This window comes from Elephantulus edwardii, unplaced genomic scaffold (assembly GCF_000299155.1).
Source record: "Elephantulus edwardii isolate Elephantulus edwardi_28Jun2011 unplaced genomic scaffold, EleEdw1.0 scaffold00045, whole genome shotgun sequence".
In the NCBI taxonomy this organism is placed as follows: Eukaryota; Metazoa; Chordata; class Mammalia; order Macroscelidea; family Macroscelididae; genus Elephantulus; species Elephantulus edwardii.
Window position 1 is genome coordinate 17,067,381 of NW_006399795.1, and position 7,826 is coordinate 17,075,206.

Sequence of the window (7,826 nt, forward strand, 5' to 3'; positions counted from 1 at the left end):
CTGGAGATGGAGTAACTGGGGTAATGGGGGTAGGTGTGTCTGAGACAGTGAGACTGGCTCAGGACAGGGCAGGGTTCAGAGCTATTGTGCATAGGGTCATTATGAGACATGGTTGACACAACAGTACATAACAACAGCATGTGCTAACAAATTCAATAGCTGTAGACAAACTTCTCAAACAAACTAGCAACTCACTCACTCACTCACTGCCATTGAGTTGGAAGTGACTCATAGCTGACCCTCCAGCAAGTTTTCAGAGGCTATAAACTGTACATAAGGAGACTGCCCATCTTTCTCTAGGAGCAGCTTGATGATTTGAACCATTTTCCTTTGAGTTGGCAGTATAACTCCTTATGAATAAGTCACCAGTTTAAAAGATATATCCTTAAAGAAATTATTGTTAAAAATTCTCACAAAGAAATTTCAAGGCTCAGATGCTTTCATTGGTAAACACTATAAGGAGAGATAATATTAATCCTACATAACAAACACCTAAAAAAATAGGAAAAGCAGACAGACTGTCTTTCCTATGCATTCCATAAGACCAGCATTCCCCTGACATTACAAGTAAAGAAAGCTGGAGACCAATACATCCATGAACATAGATGCAAATATTCTTAACACAAAAAATTCTTAATTTAGAACAAAAAGATAAGTCTTGGAGAAAGCACAGCCAGTGTGTTTCTTGGAGGCAAAGATAATAAAGCTTCATCTCACATACTTTGGGCATGTTGCTAGGAGAGGCTGTTCCTTGGAGAGAGACATCATCCCGGGAAAGGAGGGATGGTAAAAGAGAGGAAGACTCTCAAGCAGGTGGATTAACACAGTAACAGCAGCAATGGGTTCTAGTATGTCAGAGGATGTGAGGATGGCACAGAATCAAAAAGAGTTTAGATTTTTTTGTTCATAGGGTCACCATGAGACATGCGCAACTAGATGGCAACTAACATAACATAAATACCAGTACATGCAAATAAATCATCATGACAAAGTAGGATTCTCCCATGAACATAAGGTTGTTTTAACAGCTTAAAAAAAATCAATCAAAGTAATTTACCATATGAACTAAAACAGAAAAATCCATAAAAACAGCTCAATAGATGCCTGAGAAAAAGTATTTAATATTTAACATACTTCCCTGATTTTAAATAAACAAATACATACCTCTCAACAAACTAGGGATAGAGGTACCTTCCTCCAGTTGATGGAGATCCAGAATTCTAGGTGGACCTATTTATAGAGTGTGGGGTCAGATGTCCAAACAGAAGCATCAAGAAACTCTTGTACAGAAAGATCAGAGTTGCAAATAATTTTATTTTTTTATTTCAAAAGCTTTCCAGGGAAAATATTAAACACAAGATCTTTCAATTGATCCCATTGAAAGAGTGCTTCCTCCCTGACCTGAGTCAAAAACCCCCATCTTGCTATGTCCATGAACTTTAAAAGTGTGATCTCACGATCCTCACCCAATTCTAAATGGGCAGCCTCACCAAAAGATCTGCCTTCAACCAGACACGCAATCTCATAAGATTTTGCCCTCGTTGAACCAAAAAGTAGGAGCCCTGGTAGCACAATGGTTACGGTTCCTGGCTGATAACTAAAAGGTAGCTGGTTTGAGTCCACGAGTCTCTCCACAGAGAAGCATGTGGCAGTCTGCTTCTGTAAAGATTTGCAGCCTTGGGAACCAAGTTCTGCTCTATCCTATAAAGCCACTATGAGCCTGAATTGACTCAGCAGCTACAGACTTGGGAAGGTGTTTTTGTTTTTTTTTCTCTGAGAAGACACAAAGATTCAGTCATGGCTAAATTCAGTGACATTTCAACAAAACAGATTGGAAAGAATGAGAATGCTGACAATCTTTTAAAAACTGTAATGTGGGAGTATCTGTTGTCGGAGACCTCTCAGGAGTACTGAAGAGCAACGATGTCAGTCTGCAGACTAAGGTGCACCTGATCCAGGCCATGGTCTTTGTAATTACTTGCTGTCCATCAGAAAGCTGTACAATGACTGGGGATGATAGAAAGATAATTGATGCCTTTGTGGTCTTGGAGAAGAGTACTGAACATACCATGGATTGCTGGGAGAACAAACAGATTATTCCTAGACAGGGTGAAACCAGGCTGCTCCTTGGAGTCAAGGATTCTGAGGCTTCATCTGACATACTTTGGGCATGTTGCAAGGAGGGACAAGTCCTTGGAGAAGGATATCATGCTTGGAAGGGTGGAGGGACAGTGCAAGAGAAGACGACCCTGGATGAGATGGATTGACTCGGTGATTGGGGTAATGGGTGCTGGTATGTCAGAGACGATAAGGTTGGCTCAAAAATAAGAGAATTCAGAACATAAAGTCACCATGAGTTGCAAATGACTAGATGGTCTATAACAATAATGAAGGGTATTTGGCAACTTATATAAAAATTGTTAAATGAGACCCTAATTTCTTGTGTAAACTTTCACTTAAGACAATGAAAAATATTATTTCAAATAGAAAAGAGAGAACAAGGTCAGCCTCGTCTTAGCAGCAGGTTTTTGGGTGGCATATCTGGGAGTGCATGTTTGGCATTGCCAGCAAGCCTTGGTGTGGCATCACCCTCTGATATTAAATGATACATGATTAACGGCACTGAGAGAAGCAGCTTTGCAATGCCACAACCCTGGGGACGTGTGTTCATTGGCCTTCTTCAGAAATAACCTAGAAAGTGACACACAGACTCAGCCCCCAGAAGCACAGAACAGTTCTACGACCTGCAGGCAGGCCCAGGCCCGGCAGACATTAGCAGAGAAAGAGCCTTTTGTGTAGACAGTAATCAAGGAGTCGAGATGGCTGTGTGCCCACTTCCCACGGGTCCTTCCAGTGCCTCTCACATATCACATTGGCGCGGAGCCCTCGCACACTCCTGCTGGTGACACTGCCCACGTAAGATGCCACATTCCCAGACACAGTTTGATTTTCAAGAGTCATAATCATCTGTCAGGCATCATCACATCATTCTAGGAAGCTGATGTCAGCTCAAGGAACTCCACGACCAAGCTTCTGGTGGATCCAAACTCTGTGTCATTTCCAAGATCAGACTCAGAAGTGACGTAAACTCCCGCACAGAGGCTCTGAAGTCACCTGGGATGGACCCTCCAGCCTCTCAACCAGGAAAACAATACTGTCTTTCTGTAGAACAAATGACAAGCAGGAAGGTCTGTCCTGCGCCCGTACTCATGTCCCAAAAGTCACTTCACGCCAGACACTGGGAGCTCTCCTGCCACCTAAAGACCTCAGACAAGAACTCAGAACTGGCCAAAGAAGTCACTGGACTCAAGTGGTCATTCTCAGGGAGGCCAGTGTTAGGAACAAACAGGTTTAGTGGCCTGAATACCTGGTAACTTGTAGCATATACCCCTCACCTATGCCCTAGCCAGGAAATGGGACACTAGTGGCATGACATCTCTCCCCCAGGGAACCTCCTCTCAACCACACTTGCTATTCTCTGGGGAGGTCCTTGAAAAACATTTATGGAGAAGTTGTGAGACCCACTTAATGCTTCAGTTGAACTTTGAGAGGGGGCCTGCCTGTGGGGAAAACTCTGAGGTCACACGTGGAAATTTTTACTGCCAAGGTGTAATCTACCCAGGATGCCAGATTGTCCTGTCACCTAGATTCCAGGTCGTGGGGACTGACTGTGGGGTATTTGTGATCCCCCCCATCCCAAAATCCTTGGGGCCATTTTGGCACACAAGGCTGCCAACTGGAGCTTAGTGGGGACAGTAAAGCAATGGAGTGAGAACCTAACCGGTTTGACCTGCTTCGCCAGCCCAGGTAAACTTGAGGTCACCTATCTCTTTTGTACACTCATGTAAACTCCTACACAGAAGTGTGGTGAGAGTACTGGAATGTCTGCCCATGGGTCTGCCAGGTGCCCGCCCATGGCTGTGGTTGTCCTCCCTTCCTGGCTCAGGCCCAGGTCACAGAACTCTGCTTGCGCTGTGCTCAAAATAGCACCAAGCCAGGGCCCAGCTCTGGAGGAAAGCCTAGTCCTTGCCCAGTCCCCATTCGACTCATGCCTACTCCTTGCCCTCTTCATTCCTGGCAATATAGCATGAACATACTGAGTGTCCTCTCTTGACTGCTGCCCTGGGGCAAACCCAGTCATCAGGAGCGTTGAAACCATGTTCACCAGGTAAAGAGCAGGGAGCAGATTTCTTGACCCACCACCTTCCCAGTGGCCAATGCTACAACTGGGGGGGCTTAGATCTCCACCAAGAAGCTGCTAAGGCCTTGCAGGACGCAGAGCTGGGCTCCAGCCAAAGCAGCCAGGAGCCAGGCAGCCTGAGAGCAAGACCTGCCACTTCAGGAGAATAAAGACTCCTCCCCAGTTCCCCCCACCACTCCCACTCACATGAAGCATGAGAGGAAAGGACTCTTCCTGCCCAGCCCCAGGAGCCCAGGTCCTTTATATCTGAAAGCTGGGTGACGCAGAGTTCAAAGGTGGAAGAATAGACGCCCCAAGCTGCAGATAGGAAGATATAGGCTTCAAAAGCCATCAGGAAGCATATGTTGCTTCACAAATGAACTTTGGCTTTGTAAATCGATTTGTCTGCTTACTCGTCATTTCAAACCTTCACTCTTTTGTATTGAAGATGGCGTCTGTCCTCTAAAGATCTTTCCATCCCCTATATAAAGCCATCTTCTTTTAATGCTTCCTGGATCCTTTAATATTCTGCCCAAAGTATCCTTAAGCTTTGCAACTGAAGGATTTGTTCTCTCCAGTTCATTCAGCTTAAGAAATGCTGAGTGAATTTGGCCCTTTTGATTTTCTGACTCCAGCCTCTTGCGTATTTCATTGTAATGCTTTACTTTGTCTTCCCACGCTGCCCTTCGGAATCTTCTGTTCGACTCCTTAACATCTTGATTTCTTCCCTCTGCTTTGGCTTCTTGGCGCTCTAGGGCAATATTCAGAGTTTTTTCTGACATCCATCTTGGTCTTTTCTTTCTCCTTTGTCTTTGTAATGACTTTTTGCATTTTCCTGGATGATATTCTTGATATCTTCCCACAGCTCATCTGGTCTTCGCTTATTAGTGTTCAAGGCTTCAAATCTGTTCCTGAGATGGTTTTGAAATTCAGGGGGGATAGAGTCAAAGTCATATTTTGGTTCTTGTGGACTTGATTTAATTTTCCTCAGCTTCAGATTGTACTTGCATATGAATAGTAGATAGTGGTCTGGTTCCACTATCAGCACCTGGCCTAGTTTCTCAGCTGATATAGAGCTTCTCCAGCGATTTCTTCCACAGATGTAATCGATCTGATCCCTGTACATACAATCAGGTGAAATCCATGTGTATAGCCTGCATTTATGTTTCTTATAAAACATATTTGCAATTAATAAGTCATTGATTATGCAAAATTCTATCATTTTAAAAAATATTTTATTATTTTTTTGTGTGTACCGTCAAATCAGATCTGACTGGTACAGGAGGAGATTGTCCCTCCTTCTCCAGTAGAGCATCTGGTGGATTCAAACCGTGTACCTCTGGGATTGCAGTGCGGCTTCTTGCTACTAGGCCACCAGAGCTCCCCTAAAATTCTATCATTCTAACTCCAGCTTCATTTCTGTCACCAAGTTCATGTTTTCCAACTACTGATCCTTTTCCGTTCCCAACTTTTGCATTCCAGTGACTCATTATTAATGCATCTTGATTGCATGCTCATTCAAGCTCTGACTGCAAAAAGTTGGTAGAAATCCTCTATGTCCTCCTCGAGTCACTGTACCGAAAGGAACTGGTGGATACAGAAGAATTTCATGAAACAATGTATGAGCAAGAGCCTATGGTGATGAAGCAAGAAGTTCACGCAGCTCTGAAGGAGAGGGAAAAAAACAAGTCCCTAGAAATTGATGGCATACCAACTGACATAATTCAACAAACAGATGCTGTCCTGGACGTGCTCACCAAATCGTGCCAAGAAATCTAGAGAACCACCACCTGGCCAATTGACTGGAAGAGATCTGTATTTGTTCCCATTCCAAAGAAAGGAGATCCGACAGAATGTGGAAATTATCAAACAATATCACTGATATCACATGCAAGCAAGATTCTGTTGAAGATTATCCAAAAAAACTGTAACAGAGAACTGCCTTAAGTGCAGAGTGGGTTTAGAAGAGGGCGTGGTACTAGGGATATTATAGCGAATGTCATATGGATCTTGGCTGAAAGCAAAGAGTACCAGAGGAATGTCTGTGTTTCATTGATTATGCAAAGGCATTTGACTGTGTAGATCACAATAAACTGTAGCTGACTCTGAGAAGAATGGGAATCCCAGAACACTTGATTGTGCTTATGCGAAACCTATACTACACTAGGAGGCAGTTGTCAGAACAGAGCAAGGAAATACTGCATGGTTCAAAATTAGGAAAGGTGTGCGTCAAGGATGTCTCCTATCTCCATATCTTTTCAATCTATATGTGGAACAGATTATCTGGGAGAAATGTGGCATCAGGATTGAAGGTAGACTCATCAACAATCTGAGTTATGCAGACAACACAGCCCTGCTTGTTGAAACTGAGGAGGACCTGAAGCATTTGCTGCAGAAGGGTTAGCCTTCAATATGGATTGAACCTCAACAACAAGAAAACAAAGATTCTCACCACTGGGCTGATTGGCAGCATCATAACGGATGGTGACAAGATTGAGATTTTCAACAGCTTCAGTTTGCTTGGCTCTACAATCAACACTCTTGGTACCAGCAGCCAGGAAATTAAAAGACAAATTACTTTGGGAAAGTCTGCTGTCAGAGACCTCTCCAAAGTACTGAAGAGCAATGATGTCAGTCTGGAGACTAAAGTCTGACACAGGCCATGGTCGTTGCAATTACTTGCTATACATCAGAAAGCTAGACAATGACTAGGGATGATAGGAGAATTGATGCCTTTGAGCTTTGGTGCTAGAGAAGAGTATTGAATATACCATGGACTGCTGGGAGAACAAACAAGATTGTCCTAGAGAGGGTGAAGCAAGGCTGCTCCAAGGCTGCTCCTTGGAGGCAAGGATTCTGAAGCTTTGTCTGACATACTTTGGACATGTTGTAAGGCGTGATGAGTCCTTGGAAAGTGACATCATGCTTAGGATGGTGGAGGGACAGTACAAGAGAGGAAGACCCTCCATGAGATGGTGAATGGGGTAATGGGGGTAGGTATGTTGGAGACAATGATTGGCACAGGACAGAGCAGAGTTTAGGACTGTTGTACATAGGGTCGCTATGAGTCGCAGACAACTCAACGGCACATAACACCAACAACTATATAAAGCTAAGTCCCACCTCTCCTTTCTCTATCAATAAAACAAAGGTCGCCAAATGTCCAGTTACCTCAAACTATCCGCAGCTTTCAATACTCGCCCAAAGACAATTTTAAGAAGAATGTAATCATCTTTAGTACAGAATTAGGATCGTAATTTCGTGGGTTTCACTGCCCAGGAGAGATGAATCAAATCCTCAATTTATTCAAAACTTTGCCTCCAGCAGCGACACCGTTGTTACGGCAGGTGGAGATAGTGAGAGTCTCACTCCAAGAATGAGTCTATTCAGGCGCCTCCAGTTGTTTTCTCGTCCCCTAGCAACCAAAGTCGCTCGACGCGCCAGGAATTCTGGGGAATGTAGTCTTTTCCTGCCTTCCCGAAACTAGTTCGCGGCTCAAAGACGTGGACAAAAGGGCTCTAGACTACGTTTCCCAGGGGGCTCCGTGCGTTCCTACCACATTCTCGCGAGAATCACACGCCGGAACTCACCTGAAGGGAGGGCGCGTTCTCGCAGGGGCCGCCGGGAGTTGTAGTTTTCTATTGAT